Source organism: Physeter macrocephalus, chromosome 11 (genome assembly GCF_002837175.3).
Source record: "Physeter macrocephalus isolate SW-GA chromosome 11, ASM283717v5, whole genome shotgun sequence".
NCBI lineage: Eukaryota > Metazoa > Chordata > Mammalia > Artiodactyla > Physeteridae > Physeter > Physeter macrocephalus.
The window spans coordinates 31,437,660-31,444,600 of NC_041224.1; the positions used below are offsets into that span (position 1 = coordinate 31,437,660).

General features: G+C 58.0%; 1 protein-coding gene and 1 long non-coding RNA gene across 3 annotated transcripts in view; both read right to left on the reverse strand.

Moving 5' to 3' along the window:
- The window catches only part of LOC114487153 (calcium-binding protein 4-like), a 21,857-nt gene extending 20,510 nt beyond the window's left edge, over positions 1-1,347 (reverse strand). Inside the window, exons 1-2 of one of the 2 annotated variants that reach the window (XM_055087846.1) lie at positions 1,206-1,347; positions 637-801 (exon numbers count right to left, since the gene is read on the reverse strand). The gene's annotated coding sequence lies outside the window, so the exon portion shown is untranslated. Of the gene's footprint in view, positions 1-555; positions 591-636; positions 802-1,205 lie in introns of those variants that run through there. The other variant, XM_055087848.1, reaches the window with a different exon arrangement.
- Positions 1,348-2,686: 1,339 nt separating this feature from the next.
- Positions 2,687-6,424, reverse strand: LOC114487174 (uncharacterized). Its single transcript, XR_003681986.2, has 3 exons — positions 6,245-6,424; positions 4,043-4,485; positions 2,687-3,421 (listed from the first exon to the last, which is right to left on the reverse strand). It is a non-coding gene; the product is annotated as an uncharacterized lncRNA (long non-coding RNA).
- Between the last annotated feature and the right edge of the window lie 517 nt (positions 6,425-6,941).

Here is a 6,941-nt window from a genome sequence, read left to right on the forward strand (position 1 = left end):
GTGAGCCATGGCCGCTGAGCCTGCACGTCCGGAGCCTGTGCTCTGCAACGGGAGAGGCCACAACAGTGAGAGGCCCGCGTACCACAAAAAAAAAAAAAAAAAAGTTAACCATCACAAAGTTCTTTCCCTCTCGGTGTAGGAGGGAAATAGATTCCAGGGCAGGTAACTGGTAGGACAGACAACGATTTAGATGTCAGGCCACTTGTACCAGTTGATAAGATTTCAGATCAATGCTTCTCTCTTCACAGTGCCCCCCCCACACACACACACACAAAAGAAGTTGTTAAGAGTATGTTCTCAATAGATACAGGCTATGCCCTAGATTCTCAGAACAATCTAGATAAATTATCCAGCCCCATTTTCTGTCAACCTGTTCAGGTTCTGAGTTTTGGGGTCATGAATACGGCTGTCCTACCCCCTCCCCTTCACCAGGACTCTGCTGGGTGGTCACGCTCCAGAGAGAGCAGCCCACTCCTGGGAAACCAGGGCCTGCCTCCCCCTCTCCTCCCCCCTCCTCCCCCCTCCCCCGGCATTGCCCAGCACAGGTGACCTCACCTGCTCCTCCTGTGCTCTGCTCTGGCATTACCACAACTTGGGAAAGGACCCGAGTGCCTCTGCAAGCTCCGTCTTGCTCACCTGCCGCAGTTTGCTATCTCGGGCGCCTGGGTCTCTTTCCCACTCAGATGACGCCACCCTAGGGCGCTGGCACGAGCTTCCTGCGTCACCTCTGCCGTTCCAGTCCGAGCCTTCGCTATAAGCTGTGATTCGCACTCCTGGTTGCCAACTAAAGCACCTGGAGAGCTTTTGAGAAAGGCCACGTGTGGGCCTCCCCCTCCATGATGTTCTGACCCTCTCCTTGGTCCAGGGGTCCCGGGCTAAGCCACCTGCTTCATGCTCCCAGGTGCTTGTGTGGCCAAGGTTGAGAAGTCAAGAAGAGTATGAAGCCCTTACCTGCCCCGAAGCCATGGTTCTGCCCAGTGCCCCAGGCCTGAGCCTCCTCTGGCCCACTGGGCAGGGGGCACCGTGCTGGGGGGCAGATCGGGGCGGCGAGCACAGGCTCTGCAGCCCACACTGGGAGGCTGCTGCCACCCAAGTCCAGTCTGAGTCACTTTGGGAACAGACGGTGCTCTGCTGGGTGACCCACGGCCCCCCACCTGCTCTCCCCCCTCCCCCGAGAGCCAAGATGGAGCCCCCGCCTTTCTGACCTTTGGCCCAGACGGAAGTCAGTTCTCGGGGAGGGGATGTCCGTGCTCTCAAGGAGTCTAGTTTTCCTGCATCCAGACCCGTGTGGTCACGACAGTGTGGTGGTGATGGTGGTGACGTTCACTCACTCACTCGCTCACTCATTCCTTCCACAGTGTTTCCTTGAGCTCCACGCCTCCCCGTGGGCCTGTGAGGATGGGGGGAAGGTCACAGCAGGCTGAGGAGGAGACGGGAGCCGCCCGAGTGTGCAAACAGGAGCCGACACTCACCCCGAGAGCCGGGCTCTTGCTGGAGCTCAGGGATTCCTTTGTCCTTGCATCTTCCCCTCCTTCCCTCTTTTCTTCCTTCACCATTATTGCCTGACACAGTGTTAGGTGTCGGTGATGCAAGAAAGCCTCCACTTTGAAAGCTCCCTGTATCGGGGACCAACGTGGGCACAGACGATCGCTGCTGGGGAGGGGGTGCCCACTGGAGAGCTGGTACCCCCTGGGATGGGGACTCATCCTGCCGGGGGCAGAGGCAGCTGGACATGACGTTTCAGCCGGGTCTCTCAGTGTCCAGGGCTTCGAAGACCGCGTGGGTAGTGGGCATTTCAGGCTCGGGGAGAGTTCGGGGTTCACTGGAGCCGGGGCTGCAGAGCCTCCCTTTTAGGCAGCCTCCGTGCCCATCTTTGGGCTCGTGGTTCGTCCTGCTCAGAAGCAGCCTCATACCTCTGAGGAGGGCACCAAACACCCGGACCCCGTGCTTGGCCAGAGGAGTGTGGGCTGCCTAAACTGCTATATAATCCTCTCTCCTCGAAGCCACTGAAATTCTGGAATCGCCGTCTTTAAGGAGGAGCCTCGCTTCCCAGGGCTATGACCTTGGGTGGCCCCGCACTGGCCGAGGTGCCCCTGCTTCAGAGGCACCTGAGGTCTGGAGAGAGGAAGGAGCCGGTGGGGCCTTTGGGAAGGGGGTGCGCAGGAGGGCGGCTCTGCTACCTTAGGGACTTTGCCTCAGCTGTTATCCTCGCCACTGGATCTCAGCCCAGAGCGCCTGCCTCACTACTGAGGGTCGTGCTTCCACTCCAGGAAGCATGGCTCTGCTCTGTCCCTTCCTTGCTCTTCTCCATCCACCGTTCCTCCCCCACCCCGCCCCGCCCCCGCCAGCTGGAACCTGAGCGTCAGGACCGCTGGACTCCTTGTGACCTGCTCATTGCTGTTATCCCAGCAGCGGGGCTTGATTTCATAGGATGGATGAACGGCATGGACACGGCCATCGCTTTCATTTCCGGGCGCCTCACTTCTCGGTGAAGCGTAGAGACGGACTGGAACCTGCCCGGAGAAGGGTGACCAGGAAGACACTGCACGCCGGGGGGGCGCGTTCAGCCGGGAGCAGGAATACCCGAACAGCGGCTGCTGCACAGCTGAAGAGCCGCCCCTGGAAAGGGATTCGGACCTGCTCCAAGCGGCCCCAGGGCCGGCATGTGTGCTGGGGGCGGGGGGTGAGGTGGGGCGGGGAGCCGGACGGCAGCTCAGCAGGACGACGCTCCAGGGCCGCAGGGCCACCCGAGGGGTCTGGGGCCGCCTCGGGAGACGGGGGACAGAGGCGTTCCCAAAGATGCTCGGGAGACATTTGGGAAGGACCGCGGAGGAGTCTCACCCACCCCGCGGGTCCTGGGCTGGATGGATGTTGATGTTCCTCCCGTTTCTGAAGTTCAATGGTTCTGTAGTTTGGGAATCGTTTCTGAAGGTGGGTCTAAAGATCCTTGTTTTATTGGAAATACTGAGTGTTACGGGCTGCATCTTGTGTCCCCCAAATTTATGTGTTGAACTCTAACGATGTGTGAATTTTTCTCTGGGAAACAGACTGGACAGAGTGGGGAAGGCCAGGGATGGGAGGGTTGCTGCTACAAGCCAGGTGTGCCGAGGATGCCGACAGCCACCAGCACCCCGAGAGGCGAGGAGGAGACTCTGCCCGGAGCCTCCCTCCGGGGACCAGCCCCGCCTGCCCACAGACGCCTGGCCTCCAGACCTGCGAGGACAGAGCCACCAGGTTTGCGGTCACTTGTTCCAGCAGCCACAAGAGACAGTATAAGTGGGTAAAAAGTGTCCGGCACTTGCTCACAAATGCACGTCGAGGAAGGAGCTCCCAGGCTCTCCAGGGCGTCGCCCAGCAGAGCCAGCGAGGTTCTCCTGATGCTCGGGGATGTCTGAGCAGCTCCACCCATCCTTGATCACATCTGGAAAACAAATGATGCAGCAACTGTGGTTTGTTTGGTGAAAACACAGTTTGGGGAATAACAGGGGTCCGGGGTGGGAGAAAAGTTGGGAGCCATCGGATGCGAGATTCTTGAAGACCCTCCACTGCGAGGCCAGAGCAGGGGGGAGGACAGAGGCCTCCCAGGCTGTGGGGCAGCCACACACCAGGCCCTAGAAGTAAGAGCCAGGGGTTTGAGAAGGGCTTTGGGGGGGGGGTCTTCTCCCACCAGCCACCCCCGAGGCTGAGCCTCGTTCGCCCCGGGCAGAGGGGTTGGGTGGCAGGTGGTCTTTGACGTGAGGACCCAACCCTGTAACTGGGGCCCAGCTGTTCCCTGGGGCTATGGCCCAGGCAAGGACGGGGGTCACGGTCCTTGAGGGGAGAGAAGGCAGGGTAGGGCGCCCCGTCACCAGGAGAGGAGGCCCAGGCAAGTCTGTGGGCACGGAGGGGTGGGCTGGGGGAACCAGGGCAGAGGCCGACCCAGGCTCTCCCCCTTCAGCTGCTCAGGCCCACTTCGCCAGCAGCCTCGGGGTTCCGGAAGGAAGGGCAATACATTTGGTGAGGACTTACTCATGCCCACTGTGGGTGGGGAAGCAAAGCTGACCTTGTTAGATCTCTGGCAGAGCTCTTGGCCCTGGTTTTCTCGTTTGCAAAACGGAGGTAGCAACAGCTCTTCCTCTGCAGGCTTTATCAAGTGGTAGTTTGACTCCAAACCAGCTCGGATCTGGTAAAACACGGTGCAGAGGCAACCGCATGGGGCCTCGGTGGTGTGTGTGTCTTGTCGCAGGCTCCCAGGTCCCTGCAAGTGTGTGCAGAGCCCATGGGCTTCCAGGCCCGAGAAGATAGGATGGTTTCACTCTAACAACTTGGGGTGGAGCCTGAACAGTCCTCGGGGCTCCACTTCCTCCTCTGGGTTTTCCATGAGGCAGAGGGGATTTCCTGGCAGGAACCACCGCGGTATCTGTCAGGGCCAGTGGGCAGGGATATTGGAAACACAGCCCGTTATCGCTCCCCAGAGAATGCTGGTGTCTTGCTCCGTGGTTGGTGCTGGCAAAAAAAGAAAAAAAACAAAAACGCTTTTTTGGCATATGCACTTTTAGACCAGAGGATTGTGTTTGCATGTATGTTATGATTACTGGGGGTGGGGGCAGAAGAGAGGGGAGAAAGAAACAGAAAAGTAACTGGCAGATTTTTCTTTTAATTTTTTGGCCACGCTGCGTGCCACGTGGAATCTTAGTTCCCCGATCAGGGATCGAACCTGTGGCCCCTGCAGTGGAAGCGTGGAGTCTTAACCACGGGACTACCAGGGAAGTCCTGAAACTGGTAAATCTGAAAGGGAGTCTGTTGTTGATCAAAGTTTGTGGCCTGATGGTACCCGAGATGATTTTAGGACTTAACCTGGCAAAGGTAACAAAGGAGAGGGGTGACCTCCCTTTCAAGGCAAGAGTGTCTCGGGCAGGACTTATCGTGTTGCTTTCAGGATGCTGATTGTTATTGTTTCCTTCTGGGTATAGCAAGGGAAGCTGGTTTTCCACTTATAATCACCATCTTTTAAATACACTTACTAAATGCAGAATGTGTCGTTTAAAGAATAGCGGGTATAGAACGGTTAAAAAATGCAGAATTGTGACTGTGGCTCTAAATGACTGGGCTTTTGGAGACACGAATGTGCTCCAAACCTTCCATTATACTGAGGATGGGCTGAGGCCATGGAAGGGGTGGGCTTGAGCCGAGTCCCAAGAGGGAAAGATGGGTGGTGGGGATGGTGTGTGAGTGCCTTGGAGAATGAGAGAGACAGAGGATAAGTGACAGTGAGGGATGCAGGAGAGAACTTCACCTACATAGACTCTTCCAGGGGGAGCCGGGGGCAGGGCAGGCGCAGGTGGGGGCAGAGGAGACCCGGGCCTCGAGCTCCTGCAGGTGCAGCCAGCCTGCCTACCTTGGCTCTACCCCTGGGGAGGGGGCACAGCACAGGCACCTCCTGACCCTTTCTCAGGACCAGAGGGAGCTCAGGACTCAAGGCAGGGGCCCAAATCTGGCTACAGCCACGGGGGGTGACCTTTTTAAAGATTCAGCTTTCAAAACTTCTGATTCATTCCCAAAGGTTTGCAAAAACTCCCCTAGGTCTCAGAACTTGTTTTTGCTCATCAAGAAGAGCACCAGGGACCACTTCCTGCCTCGTGACCTGTAGGTTTCCATCCAACCCAAAGGGAGGCGGAGAAGCAGGGGCTGGGAGGGGGATGGGCACTGTTTGGCCTGAAGTGAGTAGAGAAGAGGGAGGGCTTGTTCTTCAGGTCCAGGGGAGGCGGAGAACGAAGGTTTGGTTCAGTAACTCCAGGAGGGAGTTAGGAAGGCATCCAGAAAATGTTCTCAATATGAATGAATAGGTGACAGCCGGCAGGTCATCTGGTAAACCTGCTCAAGCTCTGAAGCCAGGGGCTCAGCCAAGTCACTGCTGGAAGCTTCTAGTGTACACAGAAGTCTGGATGGAAGTGTAGTGTGGAGGTGCAGAGAGAGAACCTTCCTGAGACTGCCCTGCAGGCTCTCCTCTGCATCTCATGCTCCTGCTGGGCCTCCCAGCACAATGGGGACATGGCTGCAGAGGCTGGGAGACAGCCCTGCTTCTGAGGAAAGGGTCTCTCCGGAGACTGAAGAAAGGACGTCTCCAGGGACTGGGTGACAAGCGTCCTGCCCGGGCCTGGGGGTGGGTGGGAAGCTGCGTGGCTGAGTTAAGGGGTCCCCTGGGGACCACCAGGTAGAACCTGGGGGAGATTGCAGACACCACCCAGGCTGGAGGTCGAGTTACCTCCGCAATGAGGTGCAAGAGCCCCCAGAAGCGTGAAGGACAGGCCGTTGGGGGGGGTGACTACCGTCCTATCCGGTAGGCGGGGGCAGGTGAGGCAGGCAGTCAGCCTTGAAGCCAGTCCGCGGGGCAGTGCAGCCCGGAGCAGCTCGGCTGGAGTCAGAGGAACGGGGCGCAGCTCTCAACCCCGCGGACAAGTCAGTCCTCCGCTGTAAAATCAAGAGATTGAGTAAGACCGGGGCTTTCAAGGTCAGCTTGTTTGCCTTATTCAGTGGGAGGCAGGGTTCAGGGACAGAGGGCAGCAGGCCTTAGAGCACAGCTGCGTCTGGTTGATGCTTATGACCTACTCCCCTATTTGGGGCCCCGGGAGACGAGCCTTGGTTTCTCTTCCTGAGGTTTGGACTAACTTGCTCTCTCTGGTTTGGTCCAAACCCCAGGGCCTACGAGGCCCCTCGGACCGGGCTCTCCCCAGGTCTCCCCACAGACAGCTCCAACCCAGCTCAGCTATCAGAGTCTGTACTTACCTATCACTACGATAAGAAATTCCGTAAAAACTGTTACTAAACCAGGCTCAGTTTGGGTAGCAGCCAGACACCGAAGCACTGAGGTTTACAGCCGAGAAAGGGCAGAGGCAGCCAGGCGAGGAAACGGGAGAACAAACCTCACATCCACCTCACGAACGCGAGGGCCTGGGGTATTT